Genomic DNA, 18,132 nt, shown 5'->3' on the forward strand with positions numbered 1-18,132 from the left:
TTCTGTCTCTGGTGAAGCCTCTCACCGCCCCTGAGCCTCTGGCCTGTGCCCCAGTTCTGTATGCACAAATAAATAAATCTAAAAAAAAAAAAAAAACCTCAGAGAGCTGTGGTGGTTAATTTTCAAATAAAAATTTGGTAATAAGTGTATCAACTGGTTGTACTTTCATTTCATGCACGTCTAAATACTGTGAGCATCTACCATCAGGCAGACAGCATTCCCTGCACTTGGGACTCAGCAATATACATCCTCATGCCAGCAGGACAGACAGTCAAAGGAGGGACAGGTCAATATATGTGTGGGTGCATGTCCATGGGCACCAATAACAGATGCAGTGGCTGACAGCCCACTAACCTCAGGCTTGTGGAAGACAATGTCCTTCTGAAGTGTTAGCATGACGGGACAGAGATTGGTAGGCTCTTCAAGTACAAAAGTTTCCCAGCTAGGTGAAATCTTGAAAGCTGCTGTCCTCTGACTACTCAGTCTTTACTTATCTCCTTCCTGCCTATGAAAATGAGCAAATCTCTTTCCCCAGTGGAAAGTGTTCCTTACTGAGTTACTATGATCAACAGTCTGAGCACTGCAAGCACAATCTTCAAGGGGCTTTACCTGTACCATCCATATTGGTCAGCTCTACTCTCCTACTTGGGGACAACCAGGATTGAGGCATGTGCTTTGGGATCAGTATTTCTCATTTTCCTTTCCACTCTTCAGAAGCAGGGAATCATGCAATGCAAGCTGGTGGTCTCGGGTCCTTCTACTCCTAACCTAGGGTCCTCAAACACATCAAGGCAGCAGAGTCCAAGAGCCACCAGGGAATTCTGGAATAAGGAATCCCTTGTGAACAAGAAACAATCTGAATGGGGGCACAGGGCACATGTTTTGGGACAGAGGTCTAGGCAGCTCAGAAGAGTATAGAAAATAAAAAGTGAGATCTCTTCACTTTCCCACAGAATTTGTTCTTCAATTATTCATTTTATCACCTGCTGGCATTTGCTAGTATGTAAGTGACTGCCAAAGAGCTAAGCAGATGAGGAGAAAACAGTCTTAAATTTGGGAAAACTCTAAATCTACTAATCTTTTTCTGGGAACTGAAAATCACCATATGATTCAATTCTAGGGACTGAGAACCTAACTCTGGGTAAGCAAGCATCCCAAAATTACTGCAAAAATGAAGTAAGAAAAGCAACACAGAGCTTTTATTGGGTTACACAGTAATCATGCACAAATGATGATTCCCTTAAAGGATGATAATTAATATTGCTTTTGCATAAGCCACTTATTTGATTTTCCTTTTTTACTTACTATATATATATATATATATATATATATATATATACACACACATACATATATACATATTGTATCAGTAATCAACAGGGTAATCAGCATCACTGTCAGGCATTTTCTCCAAGAGAGAACCCCTTCCCTTGACATCTTTCCATAAAAGTAGTGTTCTCACTTGGAAAGTAAGAGGATGTGAGTATAGGGGAGGTAGAGACCCATAGTTCTTGCCCCTCAGTTTCCTAGGATTGCCCTGCACCTGATCACGAAACAACAGGATGAGGTTGTGCCCACACACTCTAGACTTAACACAAATGACTGTGGTACCATGAAAACTCTCCCTACTTTCTGAAATGCTCTACCCATAGGCAAGCCTTTGGTCTCAAATATTTCAAATTTTTCAAATATTTTGAACATTATTGTCAGATACTGCATATGTCACAGGTAATATATCTGCCCTCAAACCAGAGTGGGAAGACAGATACAACAATCACACGTAAACTATAATGTAAAAGTAGAATCCACCCATTGGTGCAACAGTATTTGTTTGAGTACCAACTATATGCTGGGCACTCTTCTGGATGCTGGACATTCACCAAGTACAAGTGTGTGGTATATATGGAACACAGAAGCAATAACTCTCATCCTATCTGGAAAAACATCCCTTTAAAAAAAAAAAAAAGAAAGAAAAGGCAAGTTTTGAAGGATGAGAAGAGGATGAAGAGCATCTTGGCAGGGGAGACGCCTTGCACAGAGTGGAGACACCAGTGAACACTTAAGGACACCATTCCCCTGCGTGTCTGGAACCTAAGCAGAGGATGGAGACAGCAGAACCTGAGCCAATGACTCAAGGTAACCACAGGTCTCAAATGTCACAGGACTTAGGGCTCCCTTGGAGTTGAAGACTGACTTAGAAGAGCCTGAATTCAGTCCAGAGTCACATAATCAGCTTCCCATCTCAGATAAAAAAAAATTCTAAACTGGTTTTTACTTGCAAACACTGCTGTCCCCAAATCAGAGGCCTGAAATTTCAAGACACAAGCAGATTTAGCATATATACAAATAACTTCCCCCAAAAAAAGGCTAAAAGATTCTTTCCAGTTTTAATTAGTGAAAATAGCAAGAAACCACTGGCCTAAGGGTTGGGGGGAGGGAGGGGCACAAAACAAGAGAATGACTTTTAGAGACAAAAAAATGAAGTGAGCAAAACAGCTTTCTAGAGACAAACATCCTGATTTAGCAATTTACTAGAGTCGTTCATTTTCATCTCGGCTGGAACCAACAGCAGCTGTGTGGCAAAAGCCTGTCCCATTCCACGTGGCCAGATGCCACGTAACACCTCAGTAGAAACCACACTTCGCTGCCACAGCCCACACTGAACTAGCCAGTGTCCGACAGATCCAGAGAGAAGTAGGAATACTATTCTAAGCATGGATGATGGTTGTAGAAAAGGCTATTTTTTATACACAATTGTTTTAATTTCACTGTTCAACAGTCCCAAGGGCCTTTAAATGGAGTACTGAACTTCTCCATGACATGGGCAATTTCTGATCCTGGTGGCCCAACTGCCAACATCCCTTCCATTCATTCCTTATAGACAAGCATGCTTCTTGCCCAAAAAATGGTACTCTGAATATAGCACATAGATGCACTAAGATTGCACTGTGGTGCTAGTATTTCCAAGCTAGAGCCAATTATCAACTTCAATATGGTATAGTAGCTTATTGACCACACTTTTAAGCCTATTTAATACTCTAACTTCAAATGAACTTAATTGCTTCAATACATACAAAACCTCTAAGTTCTATATAATTATCTATCTGCCTTTAAATATTCTCTAAAGTCCATCGGGTGATATCAGATTTAGGTTGACTGTGTTCTTTGCAGAAGCAAACAAATTAAATGCTACTACCTTGAACACCACCAATATTTGTTTATCTACCACTGAAAATTGCCAAGATGTTTATTACCTACCACATTTTGCACTACCTTAAATGTTTGCAGTCTGAATCGAAACTAAGAGATGGGTTAAACATTAGTCCTCTTTTTACATATCATATAATTAATTCCATTTATGTAACATCCAAAATCAGAGGGGCTGATCTGTGCTGTTAGCAGTCACAACAGTGGTTATACTTGGGTTGAGGATGAATGTTGAGCAAGAGTAGGAGAGGAAATAATGGACTACGGGGTACCCTTCATGTTTTGTTTCTTGATTTGGGTCTGGCCATGAAAGTGGGTTTGGCTGTGACAATGTCCTGCAGTTCATTACTAATGTGTGTGCCATTTTTTTTTTAAAGATTTATTTACTTATGCATACAGAACTGGGATACAGACCAGAGGTGCAGGGGTGGTGAGAGGATTCATCAGAAACAGAGTGGGGAGCAGAACAGGCTGACGGACACTGCTGAGGGGAGCAGCGGGCAGATCAGGAGAGGTCTGCCATGCCATGTGGTCACCTCTGGGGCAGGCGGGGATCGAACTCATGCAGAAATGGCTTTAGCTTCTCAGTGCTGTGCTTTAACCTGCTGCATCACCAGGGAGGGCCCGTGTGTGCCATTTTTTATGTATAAATCAACAATGAGTTTTAAAGCATTAAGGTAGGGGAAAAGTTTGTCTACACTCACTGAGAGTACAATAGGTAGGAAGTATATCCTATGTGGCATTTGACAGAACAGCTTCCCACAGACAGAGACCAGATCAACAGAAGTAACTAATTGTTTGTGCTGGGACTGCTTTCATTCTCCTTCATTCATTTTTTTCTTAAACATCAACAATCCTAACAATGGCATACCTAACAGGGATACCCTAGGTCAACTTCTCTTTAAATTTCCCCTCCTCCAAATGACAAAATCATTTCCAGCAATGATCATGCAATAAACAATCATCACTACATTCTTGAATCTTTTAATTCTAAAACAAAGACTTCTAAAAATGTCAACTTTAAAGTTACTTCTAAAATCCAGTTAAGTAGTGCTTCTATGAACTAAAATATGCATTCACACCTATACACCATTACTCCCAGGAGTTCTCTTTCACCTTTTAAATTTTAATCACACCCAAAATCCCCAAGGGTCATAACACACAGTGATAGAATTGAAGAAACTCAAGTTCTGTCTCTTAACAATATCACTGTAAAACACAAATTAAGCATAGAACTATGTTAGACCGTAAGGGTTAAAGGCACAGAGTGTGTCTAAAACAAGTGCCAATAATTCTGAATTGTTAGGAACTTAATGTAAAAGTGTCAGGACCAACTATACAGCAGGTGTTACTCCAAACTAATGTCCATGCAACATATATTTATTGAAGGTGGAGTTTAAAAAGTGTACTAACTTGAACTGTGTATATAAATGTATATTTACATAGCATTTTAACGGCAGCAAACATTTAGCACTTAGAAAAACAAAGAGGTATTTCAAGGAAGTTCGCTTTCACTAAACAAAGGATTAGCCAAACATTATGATTAACAGAAAACAGACATGTTGGATCAATTGTATCTTTTTTAGTCTCTATAGACCAACCACCACCCCCTTGCAGAGGCACCTGAGGAGACTGCTCCCAGGGCATTACCCCTGGGAGGCAGCTGCAGGACAAGTAGAAGCAAAAGTAGGACTTAAACAAAAGCCTGCTGAAAACAAAGTAAATGCCAAAGTTCAGGCACAAACACTTTTTTCCCCCACATTGAGTCAGTCTTCCTGCTTACATAGAGGATAGAATAGGGTTTCTCCCCCTCAGGACTGTTGACTAGTTGAGCCAGATAATTCTATTGTTCTGGGGTTTGTCTTGTGCACTGAAGGATGTTCATCAGCATCCCTGCACTAGTCCCCCACACACCAGGAATATGCCCTGTACACCAGATGTGATCAATCCCAAGAAAAATCAGAACACCTTTGGAAGAGAACACAAGAAATGAGTCAAAGTGCTTACCTCAAGAACACAAGGAGAGACTTTATAGTACCCTTTAATTTCTTAATCTGTACATATATTTCTTATTCAAACACACAGATTTAAATACACAAAGGAAACTAGGTAATGAGAAAATACAGTATTTAGGTAAGAGTTTGCTATTAAAAAAATGCCAGCAGCCATTCCAATTATTTCTTCTGTTTGTTATTTTCAAAACATTTCCCAATGAAGAAAAATTGTAACATCATTCTAAAAAAAAAAAAAAAAAAAAAAAAAAAAAAAAAAAAAAGACATTCCACTCCATGAAAGATTTTCTAAAGATGTGGAAATAAATGGTTATTAGAAATATGTATTTCTGGCCCCTCCTTTAGAATTACTTGCTTTATGCACAATTCTAACATTCTCTAGGCATCAAATCAAAATAGCAGCATCGAGCATGCAGTCCCTGGGACCTCATAAACAGCAGCCTGAATACTGCAAAAAGAGCAAAGGTTTCAAGGACAAGAAAGCTGGACTAGGGTGCTGACCGAGTCACAAGGTCCCAAGATGCCAGTTTTATTTGTGGAAGCAAGGATAACATGTGCTCCATAGTGCTACCCTGAAAACATGTGCATACATAGGTTTTATACATGTCAGATAGCATTATCTGTATGGTAAGATTACACACATCTTAGCTTCTAGCCAGAGATAACCTGGTGTTACCAATAGCCAGAGGTAACCTGGTGTTACCAATAGGAATTTTTTCTTTGAAAACAGTTCTAGAGTTGGTCCCAAAGTATTAACATCAGATTCAAAAGGGTGGAAAAGAGTATGAAGCAAATATTAAAAGTCAATATAGTTTAGAAAAATTTGAGATAGTATAGCAAGGAGGCAAAGGCATCAGACTGCCTGGACTCTGGTCCTGCTGGGTGATTTGAGCAACTTTGACTTATACATGCCATCTATAAACTGAACATAATAGTAACTGTTCTGGATATTCACAGTAGCAGATATGAAGTCACAGTGAACACTGAAATAACAAGAAGTAAACAAATGTTCCTAAGGGAAATGCCTGGTTAGATTCCTACAAGCTTCTGGTTATATTTTTGTCAGCTAATCAGTATATAACTTTGTTGTAAGTGTTTCTATTTTAGGAGACCTTATTAAATAGACAGTTGACTCTTAAGTAGTGTAGGCATCACAGGCATGGATAAGCTGCCCTTCATCCTCCTTCCACCCCAGTCCAGAAAATCTGCACATAACTTCTGACTTCCCAAACGCTCAACTACAACTGACCTTTAGTATCACAGGAAAATTGTTTCAGGACACCCCACAGCACAGAGTGAGCACTCAACAAAAGTTAGTCATCATTATTAGGAGTTAAGTATGTCAAAATATCACAATAAAAAACACAGAAGAATTATGGAGAAATGATTCCATTGATAATAAAGAACCACAGAGGAGGAAATATGGCGTGGTGAAAGAAATCTAGAATCTAAACTCCCAAAACTTATTTCTCTAAGTAATATTTCATTCCAATGGACAGCAAGAGGTTACATTCTCTATGCCAGCCACAAATCCTTTGGCTTTCAAATCCACTTTCTCCACACCTCTGTCCTGTGATGAATCACAAGCAACTCCCCTGCCAACTGATTCCCAGATGTACTGTGGAGGCACCTGAAGCTGGGGTGGTAGGCCCAGGGAATGAAGCATAGTCTCTCACCTTCTTTCCATGAGCCCAGGAGCATCTCCAAGAATGAAGCTCTTACTGCTTCTGAAACCACCACAAACACCCATCTGCCCTGAAGATGTGGCATCTTCCTGTGATTACAAATCTCTAGATTGGTACATAGCCCTCTATCACCTACATACCTGATTTTCTTTAATAGATTCTCTGTTCAAGATGCCCAGTTCAGTTCTCTTAACTAGTTCTAAATTCTGGCTCTAGAAAGATAATAACATGAAGCAACATTTCTGCCAAGACACACACACCTATCCATCCCACAACCTCACCTCTGATTCTCTGGCTTCTCTAAATGAAGAGCAAATAAAGGTGCTGCAGGAAATGAAAAAGTACACTTACAAAGATACTAGAGTTACTTTAGCTTTTTATCAACACATTACTTCTGCTACCTCTATGTTCACATACGACATAGCTCATGAACCAAGGGCTTGCCTCTGCTTAAGTGCTATTTATTTTTTAAAGATTAAACATTAGCCTCAACTCATAAATACCTTGATCAAAAAAAAAAAAAAATTCCAAACACAGCCTATGGCACACAGCCAATTTACTCTCATAGTCAGCACTGGCCACTCCTACCCACTGACAGATGCCAGCAGCCTCACTGCCCATTAATTCTGAGGTAACTGCCATCCATTTTCCATTGTTTCTTGCCATAGTACATAAAGATGTAATGTCTGACCATAATCATCTGCAGGTATAAAAGTAATAATGGAGTTCATCTGGGGCTGTGAGGTGATCTGACTATGACATCTGTCACCCCAGCAATTGCCAGGATTGATTCACTTATCAGGCTGGCTGGGTGTGTTCCTCTCAAAGGTGCGATCAAAGAAGACTACTCTCCGTGAACAGAGCTAGATTGCTCTTTGGTGGAGGGTATACAAGTAGCTGTGCCTTCCTTCTAGTCCCTCCAAACAAATTCCAAAGGAACTCATTTGGAAAAAGAATAAAATGGTCAATAATGTATGAAAGAAGCAGGACTAAGACAGGCTGCAGAGAATGCTTGCTGATCACTGAACCTATCCTCCTGTCTTCTCTGGCTTCTACACCTCTGCACACTAGAGCAATATTGCATGTTGATCCTGGAGGCTGAAAGGTTACCTAAGCCCCTCACTCAGGGAAGGAGGAATATTGAAAACAACATCTGGTGCTTTCAAGATGAGCTGGTGCCAGGTTGCCACTCCAATGGAACCTTAAAGACCCTGAACAAAAAATGACCCCTGACAAAGGGCAACATGACTCACTGGTATTTTTCTACTATTTCCCCAAGCCTGGCAGAGCAGGGTATATAAAAATCCACTAGCCTATACACTGGGTGTGACTTCCCAGACTCCCACTCTGGGTCTACAAGCCTCGTGCCTGGTAAGTAATAAAGCCTTCCCCCTCTCTCTTATTTACTGCTTGCCTTATTCTATCTGCCGGACCTTACAGAGAGCTGTGCTCAAAACATTAAATGACTTCTTGAAAGTGAGCATTCCCCTCCTACTACGATCACTACACAACAGTTCACCAACCAAAAGCTAGTATCCAGAGAATATGTGGGTGCAAAATAAGTGTATACATGTATACATACACAAACTCGGAGATGTTCACCAATATAGGACATGTTCCTTTCAAATAAACTGGTCAGATATCCCTCATGTTTCTTCCAGAAAAAAACTTTAAAAGACCCACACGGGTGAAAGGCTCAGGAATAAACACCAGCTCCTGGTTCCACATTTCCTCACAGTGAGCAGTACTGTACTTGTAACAGGATGGACCCAGAAAAAGGGGAGGTTCCAGGTTCCCTGCCCCACCCAGAAGGAGAGTGAGCTGAGCAGAGAAAAGAAGAATCTGGAGGAGAGTCTGAAGAAGGTGGAAGGAAGCAGGATGGAGAGCCAGAAGGAGACCTGAGGAAGCCACATGGAGCAAAGGGAGACATGTGAAGAAACTGTGCTTATTTCTTGGTCCTGGACTGGTTGAAACAGATGTGGGTGAGAGACTTGTGGGGAGGTTGAGTATGGCAGCATTTATCTTGATTTTGATTTTGCTCTTTTCCTCCCAGGCTTGTCTGGTCATTTCTGACACTTTTCTATGGGTCCTGGGCAGAAGGTGCTTTAGGTTTTTGGCAGGCTTTCAGGCCTTGCTATGGGCCAATACCTTTGGAGTGGTTACTTCCATGTCCCTACTGCTACGATAAAATATAACTTTTCCAATCAAAACGCTTTTTTCTTTATACTCATTAGTTAATAATAATAAGCTCTTCATTCCATCATGTTTCAGGTTCTGAGATAGCTCCTGCCAGAGTGAAGAGGAGGAAAGCCAGTCCTAAGCCTCACGGACTTTAGAGTCTAGCTGGACTCATCACAAATAAAATGCATCTGATTCCCCTGCCCATCCTTCAATTCCTTTGGCAATATGTATTCACATCACCACAGGGTGGCTTTGGTTTTTATTTTTTTACCACAATGTATGTTTCTCTTCTAGTCATGTCTCAAAAAGACAAAAGAGGCTGGTTCTTTGAGAAATTAAGACATAAGAAAATAGGTATGGGACCTACAAACTAATTTGAGAAACATTTCTGATATCAATTTCCCAGTAATACCCTCTTACCATTTACTCAGTTTTCAGTTATTTATTCTTACCCTAATATCATCCTACTCAAAACTGACTCACATGATTATACATAAACCAAAGTGCTCCATCAGGTTAACTTCTAAGTCAGAAGAGTGAGGACTCCACAAGGTTGTTGGGCAATGTGTCTCTACCTTCAGAAGACCTAACTATTTCCACATTTGTGAGGGTTGCCAAAGTGTGTAGAGACCATGTGTTGTATATTCTCAAGGCTATTTAAAGGATGGTGAGAAATGCAAACTCATCTGTGATATGGCTTTCAAGTTATAAATGTCAATGACAGCCAAGTCTGCTGCATTGGGAACTTCTCCAACAACAGGTTGACAACAGCCTAATTCAACAGCTCTGGAGGAGGCTGACAGACAGCTGCTCTTTCTGTAGCTCTTTCCAAAGGAGCCAAGAGGTCTCTCCAAAGGCAGTTAGGTAAGATATACTGAAGAAGGAAGGTGACAACATACTTGGTGGCAGATAGACACAGCCCAGGAATGCCGTATGACACCAACACTCTACCTGCTCCATGAAGGCCATCAACACCACACAGTGCAGAGTTAAAAGGAGGGAGTGGCAGACAATGTCACAAAAGCAACGACAGTACAAGGAATCCCAAAAGATGCTCAACCTTCCCATACCATAAGCCACAGCAATTGGGTATCAGCTCTTTGAGATGACAGTCTGCTAGTCCTAGCTGCAATGCCTGGCAACTCTTAGAAAGCAATAAACAAACCTCCCTGTCAACAATGAGCTCATTTCAAAAACAGTAGGATAGACTGTTTAGTTATCCAATCCCTGAAATAAAGTCCCATTCAATTAAGGGAGATGGGTGGTGTGTAGATACAGATGGGGGTACAGGGGTACAGGGTGAATGGATGAATTAAATACACTTGGCTACATCTTTAACAAAACCACCCCTCTTCAGATTTAAAATCTACTTGAGGATCTGAGGTGACACTTCCTTTTTCTCTGGTTTCTCTCAGCAGGACAAACTCTCAAGGTGACAGCTAAAGAGAAGTCTCTGATAAAAGCCACACAGTCACATGATTTTCTAGTTCCAACATAAAGGCTGTTATTCACATCAGACATTTGTCTGCTAAGGTGTTTCTCTTGTGATGTTGTTAGCGACAAAATTTATTCAAAGACCCACATACATAAGAAAAACAATAATATTTAATGTTCCTTTTTGTTGGCCTCATAACCTGGACGCCCAAATTCTACCAGCCTGTGAAATCCAAATATTCTGCTCCCAAATTTGAGCACCTGATTTACCACGGTAACTTTAAGGGTAGCCTAGACAGTGGCTTTCAAGCACCAAGATTATTCAGATAGTTAAAACTGGAAAGTATTTTGTAAATTTCTTCTATACAAGATGATCATAACTGGAGACTCAGGAAATGCAGCCCTTGAGCAACAATTCCTTGATACAGACACAGAGCAGAAATCGTACCATTTGTATGAGTAACACTCTTCAGTTCTTTGGCTTCATTCATTCACATGTCCTCACTCAGTGTCAGGTCTGGGGTGGGGTACTGCTCTTCTACATTAACAAAAGCGGTTATGATCAAGCTTAATACATTTGTGCCTAATAATGAATGAATAAGTAATAAGTGGTCTGATGCTCTAGTCCCTATTAATTTTAGACAGATAAAATATTCTTGCCCAAGTATCCCAAGAGAACAGTTCTACCAGGTCTTATCCAGAGAGCCAGAGCTGTCCCCTCAGATCTGGATTACGCTGGTAGGGCCATCCCCTTTGGTTCTACAGGCTTAATATTTTGAAAGTTCCAAGTGCTAACATGCAACTCAGCTACTGGGTCCTCTCCCTTCCATAGACAAAATCTTGGGTCCATGCTTAACTCTAGGAGAGTATTTATTACTACAATACTTACATGGTCTGGTGGGTCCTCCTCCACTGTCCACTTTAGAATAATCTCTCCTGAAACCATAAGACAAAGACATTTTTAAGTTTCTCCTCTTCAAGGACACGATCCTGTAAACAGAGAGGCTGACAAAAGTTTCTATGAACTTTGCTTCTCCTATTTTGGAACCCAACTGCCTTTTAAGATAGTCTCCCAAAATAAGTTATCTAAAAATAGCTACGTAGCAGGTCCTATCACTTCAATATCTAATGCGTTTATCTGAAAAATTATATTATGTCATGTGTTAGGATCCAAATCCATTCATTATTAGTTCAGTAAGGCAACATTTGGCAAAGACAAAGCATCTGCACAAAACTGTTCTTTATTCCAAGCTTCAAGAAACATATCAACAAAGTTTGTACCAGTTCTAGTAGTTTCTGAAGTACAATACATTAATATAGACACATAGTTCCAAATGCATGTATATACACAATTATAAAAATAGATAACTATTACACTTAGTAGTTCAAAATAAGAGATCAAGCCAATTGAGTTTTAAGCCTGTTCACTTAAGTATAACCAATTACTTGTAACTGCTTCACCTTGAAGATAAAGCCCCAAAAGCAATAAAAGCCATTATAGAAATAAATCTATGTGTTTCTGATACAGCTTATAAAATTCCTTTATTAAAAAAAGAATAAATATGCTTTTTCATAGATACATACATGGTGTTACTTTTATTTGTAGAATTTATCAGCTGAGAATTGAGTCAAAAGGAAAACTCAATTGGGACGGAAACATAAAAAGAAAAAGTGGGAAGCAATAAAAGACCAGCCTACACAGGGCCATCTTCAAGCTGTCTGTGCATTAAGCCTTTTAAGACTAACCATTTGGCCCACATTCTTCTTAAGGACCTCAGTGAAAGAACATGTACCATTTTCTGCTGGAAAATGTCCATCGGCGTCTGTTATTTTTAATCCGAAACAGCCAGTCCCTTCTTCATATGGTCTGCAGAATGTAGCTGCCCTTCAGAACATTAACATTTCTGCCTGGGACATCAATCTCCCAGCAATACTAGTGGGTTTACACCATGCGACTTGGGATAGCAAACTCAACCTGTGGTCATTCAAATTCACCACTTCCATGCAACAGTCTGGCTACAATAAATGTTTATTTAGAAGGGTAGCAGGCTGGAAGGAATGGACTCACTATCAGGGACAATGTGGCCCCCTTTTTATACTAGTGTCTATATGAAATAGCTTTAAAGTCAAGGAATGGTTTTTGAAATGAGATTATTGTGATACAGAAAGAGATGCTAACCCCAGTAAGTGCAGTTACTGAGATATATTAAATATTTCAGGAAAACAATTATAATCATTTTGGTCATCATTCAAAATGTCTAATTTATGTGTAGTGGTGTAGAGTAAAATGAATACCCATGTGCCTGAGGAAAAAAAATGTTATCAACTTATTTTCAGTGTTTTTGTGTTTTTTTGGTATGTTTTGATAAGTATCTCATTCACCATATTATATGGCAATTTTCCTTTCAAATGACTGGCAGTAGGTGCTAATGAATCATACCAGTACTAAAACCTAAAATATGAAGAATGCTCATGATGTGTGTCAAATGAAACTTCAATGTCCATTACCTATCCCACCTATTTCCAAATCTAGAATTTATACTCAGTAAGAACTCAATCTCAATTTTATGCTAAGAATCAAATAAGCTCCCAAGTCACATGAAAAATATATAACCCTTGATTCTATACGTTAACAAAGCTATGGTCACCAAGAAACTAGAAGGCAACGCATGTCTATCTTTAGCAAAGTTTCAATGTTAAAATAACTCTAAAGAGTATCTCTTGCAAAGCTAAGTACATATAACATGAATGAAAAATTAGTCATTTCTAACTGAGTCTATAAGTAAATTTTTGAAAGATGTCCTTTCTAATTTTCAAAACACTGCTATAATTTTCACCAAGATTTCCATGAGAAGTGAGTTTTAGAGAGATTATCAGGATCCCTTAACATCTCCTTGGATTTATGTTTTTATTTCCTCTCCCCTCCCATCTACTTTTCTTACTATACCTAAACTCTGAAAGTATTTTTAAATAGAGACCATAGAAATGCAATTCAGTCTATAAAAAAATAAGGCAGCAATCACAGGGAATAAGCAGAGAGAGGAGCCAGAAAGCCCTGGAATTCTATTTTCTTTTCTTTTTTTTTTAAGATGTATTTATTTGTTTATTTATGCATACAGAACTGGTGTACAGGCCAGAGGTACAGGGGCGGTGAGAGGCTTCACCAGAGACAGTGGGGAGCAGCACAGGCAGATCGACAAAGCACACTGCTGAGGGTCAGGAGAGGTCTGCCACACCATGTGGTCACCTCCTGGGGTGTGGATGGAACTCATGCTGAGGTGGCTTTAGCTTCTTAGTCCTGCATTAACCTGCTGCGCTACCAGGGAGGGCCTGGAATTCTATTTTCAACCAAAATTTATCCCTTTTATATTCTGGATGAAGATTACAAATGACTCACAAACAAGAAACCTACCCAATAAACTCTATTTCTGGTTAAGTATTCTATGAAAAATCTCCATTCATTTTTGCCTACCCTCCTCCCCCCAAAGATGGGCCGTAACAAACCAATGGATTCTCAAGAACCTGCAGGATCCACTGAATCTGATGACAGGAGTGATGGTGACTGGTTATAGAACTAGAGTTCTCACTCCACTCCACCCCTCATGTTCATCAGGTTGTTCCTTGTCTGGAACCTGACAAGGTGGTGCCTTTTCAATTTTTACACTTAAACTTTTCATTCTCTATTTCCAATGGATAATGCCTCTCCAAAAATAGCCAAGGATGAAACTCAAAGGTGGCTTTCCTTCTATTTTCTACTCATAGGTGGCTTGCTGGGAACACAAAAGTAGCCCCATAAGTTATATAATAATTTATTCAAGTGAAAAAACAGTTATAGAGTCTCTAGGGTCCTGCCTAAAACATCATCATGCTTAAAGAAATGATTTCAAATAAGACCACATAGTAGCACACACTAGAAACAAATCATGGCCATGTTATCAGCTCTAAGTCATTGAGTCTTCTTTGATAGTCACTTCTGACAGAGGAAAGGCTTAGAAAAAGACCTTCATAGTGATAATACTGCTTAGTAGGGCTCTTTATATTGGGCAGAACAGTTACAATTGCCACTACAGTGAAATTCTGCCTATTTGCAAAGATCTAGAATCATCCTTGACATCAGAACGTACACAAAACTTAACCTTAAATATGCTTGGTATCATCACACTTTACACTTTCTGGCAACTTTCCATTTCAGTGAGGTCTCAACAAGCATCCATTCAAGTCTCCAAAAATAGAGCTAAATCTTAACTCTGCCCCACACTGCCTGTGTCGCCAGAACACAAATAGTGTGAGGACAACCAAGTGCCTCTCCAACCTCTCATGTTCTGTCGGAAAAGAGGCAAAACCCACAGTGTCTCAGTCAGGGATAGTGAGAATTGGCAAAAACAAAGTATCAAGAAGCACAAGCACCTCATCACCAAGGCTTCAATCCTCTATCAATGTTAATGTTTACTATTACTGTGGTTGTTATTGCTATAGTAAAATAATTAATAGGATCATAAAAGGTCAGTTCTAAAACCAATCAGAAGCCTGGACCCAGACAGAACCTCTGGTGGTGTCTTTTGCACTCCATTGTCATTTTGCTGACAGATACTTTGTCAGGTAGGGATGACTATGATAATGATTTAGGGGCTTGAGCTTGGAATACAGATAGTCCTCAGATAGAGTACTACACTCACAAGTGAGAAAAATTATCTAAACTTTATGAATTCTGAATTCATCACTATCATGGAAAAAGAAATAGTACTTGCAGCATCTGGGAAACAGGCAAAGCAAAATCCCAGACCCACCACACATCTACTGAACTCTACACTCCAGGCTGGGGACTCATAATCTCTTTGAACAAGTCCACCAGGAGACACGAATGCACATGCAAGTGTGAAAACCACTACAAATCCATGTGGAGGTGATGTGCCCTCCCAGACAGAGACTAAGCCAAGTCAGAAGATGTACAATCATTGTGGATGGAACCCCCTCCTGACCCTGTCCTCTGCTCTGCTCTCCATCTATTATAGGTGTGTGAAAGAGGTAGGGTGGGATGCAAATCTGGCCCAACTCATTCTCTCACCCTGCTTATGGCTTTGGGAGGCTCAGTCTTGGGTTCAGCAACAGAGAACCTTCTTGCCTGCCAAGCCACATCTGAGAGGCTGTAGGCCGGGAGTCATCCTCACGTCAGCAGTGAATTGATGAACTGTGTTGCACCCTGGCCTCTGCAGTGCCCCTGGAGTGCTCAGAGCCTTCCTTCCAGAGCATGAGGCCAAGTAGTGGCTTTGGTTTGGTTCCCAGCAGAACCCCCTCAAGTTACTGCCCTGGCGTATCTGAGGAGTTTGAGGGGAGAGAGGTGCAGCAATGTTGATCTATAGAAAGGTTAGGCACCATACCATTGCACTGTTAGGGGAGCCAACTGACTTGGGGAACTCATGCCTCATGCTCCCTCTGACTACCCAGCACTGTTCAAGAGCATGAGTGACTGTGGTGGACCTTGTGCACTTGCATTTTTAGTTAAAAGGCAGGAAACACTAGGTCGGAAGTCCCCGAGTTTCCTTCCACTTGCCAAGCACAGACTGTGTACACTCAAACTGCCCTTATACCTTGTCCATATGCAGACCCACCTCCTACCAGCCTTGGTGACCCCAGAAGCTTCGGTGGGCCCAGTGGTTCTCCAGATATATTCCTAGTGGGGCTGATGTTCCCTTGACTGAAGTCTTCCCTATGATGGGTACTTTGGGCGCACAGGCTTTCCCAGATGTTGCCCCTCTTCTAAGCTTAGTAACCACCAGTAACAGAGTCATGCCCTCACCTCCACTAAGGTGAGGGCTTGTTGACCACCTCACCAAAAAAAATTTTTTGGAAAACCACTGCCGATAGACTATTAACACATACATGGGTTAGAACAGTACTTCAGAAAGCCCTTTTCTTTAACCAACAAACAAAAATCTGGCATTTTTCTGTTCCATAAAAACCTGCTATAGGATGATGTCAACTGTTCCTTTCTATTTTTACTCCCCATGATGAGGCTGATGGTGATTCATTCAGCACTTATGTGATCACTTAAATAGTAAAGATCTTTCTCTCTCACCTCTAATGGAAGGTGACGGCTGCCTGTTATTTTTGATGTAATTACAGGAACAAATCAGTAACAAAAGCTTGTCCTTTATCAACCTCAGCAACAGCTGTAATAGAGAGTTATAATTATAATGTTCCATTCTTTTCTGTAATGTGTTCATACTAATGTATCCTTTGAACTGATCATACCACATGTCATAACAAGGAAACACATTACTAGGGATCAAATTTAGTTGATTGTAAACAGATCAAAACTGCAAGTGTTTAGTTTAGGCAAACCTTTCTCAATTGACAGGAAAGAAGTATTCAGTAACCACCTGGCTCATTTATCTTTGTGAAATATGGTGGTATGGGTGTTGATTTAATGCTTTCTATAAGTCTACAGTGACCTAGGTCATACTATACCAATGGTCTTACCAAACCTGACACTATCTACATTATCTAATTATCAAAGCCGAAAATAGTAAGGGGCATTTCCTAAATGTTAAATGACCATTAATTTGTTGAGGTGTTTATTAATTTGGAGAAGTTAATTCATACCTGCTGAGAGGTCTCTTGACAAATTGTGAATACCAATGTATTATTAATTTCTCTTCCCTTTTTGATTAATTTCACACTTACACTGGATAAGAAAGGCAAGATTAATGATGTCTGGAAGACAACGTACTGTTCTTGTTCATACTAAATCAACCTCAAGTGTTCAAGTAAACAGAATTCAGATAAGGAAATGATAATGGAATCCTCTCTAGGAGGTGTCCAAGGTGCCAAGCAAACAAATGCCCAGAAACCCAGAGACTATTTAAGTGTAAACTCCAGCTAACCCTCTTCTGGGAAGGAAGAGTATAGGATTCCACGGATAGCAATATGCACTGATAAACTTGTACTCTTATCTTTGACTAAAGAGATAGATATATTTATCATATTACAGTTCTCCATTTTTCAAGAGTCTCTTTGTATTACTTAGCCTATTCACACCCTTTTATGTCTTTTCTCAACTCTCTCTGCAACAATCTCAAGACTCCTAACCCAGTATGTGTGAAGAGACCAATGGTCTCTTCAATGGTAGATAGGAAAAGGCAACACGGGCCCTCCCTGATGGCACAATGGGGTAATGCGCAGCACTATGTAGCTAGTTGCAGCTGCTTCAGCATGAGTTCTATCCCCAGCCAAGGATCTGACCCACATGACATAGCCATCTGACCCACATGACATAGCCATCTGACCCACATGACATAGCCATCTGACCCACATGACATAGCAGACCTCTCCTGTGCTGCCCACTGCTCCCCTCAGCAGTGTACTTCATCAATCTGCCTGTTCTATTTCCCACACTGTCTCTGGTGAAGCCTCTCACTGGGGCATTGAGAGGCTTCATCAGAGACAGAGTAGGCAGCAGAACAGGCTGACTGATGAAGTACACTGCTGAGGGGAGCAGTGAGCGGGTCAGGAGAGGTCTGCCATGCCATGTGGGTCACCTCCTGGGGAGGGATGGAACTCATGCTGAAGTGGCTTTAGCCTCTCAGTGCTATGCATTAACCCACTGCACCACC

At 40.5% G+C, this 18,132-nt stretch overlaps 1 protein-coding gene across 2 annotated transcripts in view; it reads right to left on the reverse strand.

The window, feature by feature from the left end:
- MGAT5 (mannosyl (alpha-1,6-)-glycoprotein beta-1,6-N-acetyl-glucosaminyltransferase) overlaps positions 1 to 18,132 on the reverse strand; it is a 311,378-nt gene that overhangs the window by 251,872 nt on the left and 41,374 nt on the right. For both annotated transcript variants that reach the window (XM_004674702.2, XM_012728964.1), the window contains exon 2: positions 11,409 to 11,455. The gene's annotated coding sequence lies outside the window, so the exon portion shown is untranslated. The remainder of the gene's footprint in view (positions 1 to 11,408; positions 11,456 to 18,132) is intronic.

Source organism: Condylura cristata, unplaced genomic scaffold (assembly GCF_000260355.1).
Source record: "Condylura cristata isolate star-nosed mole 26May11 unplaced genomic scaffold, ConCri1.0 scaffold00002, whole genome shotgun sequence".
NCBI lineage: Eukaryota > Metazoa > Chordata > Mammalia > Eulipotyphla > Talpidae > Condylura > Condylura cristata.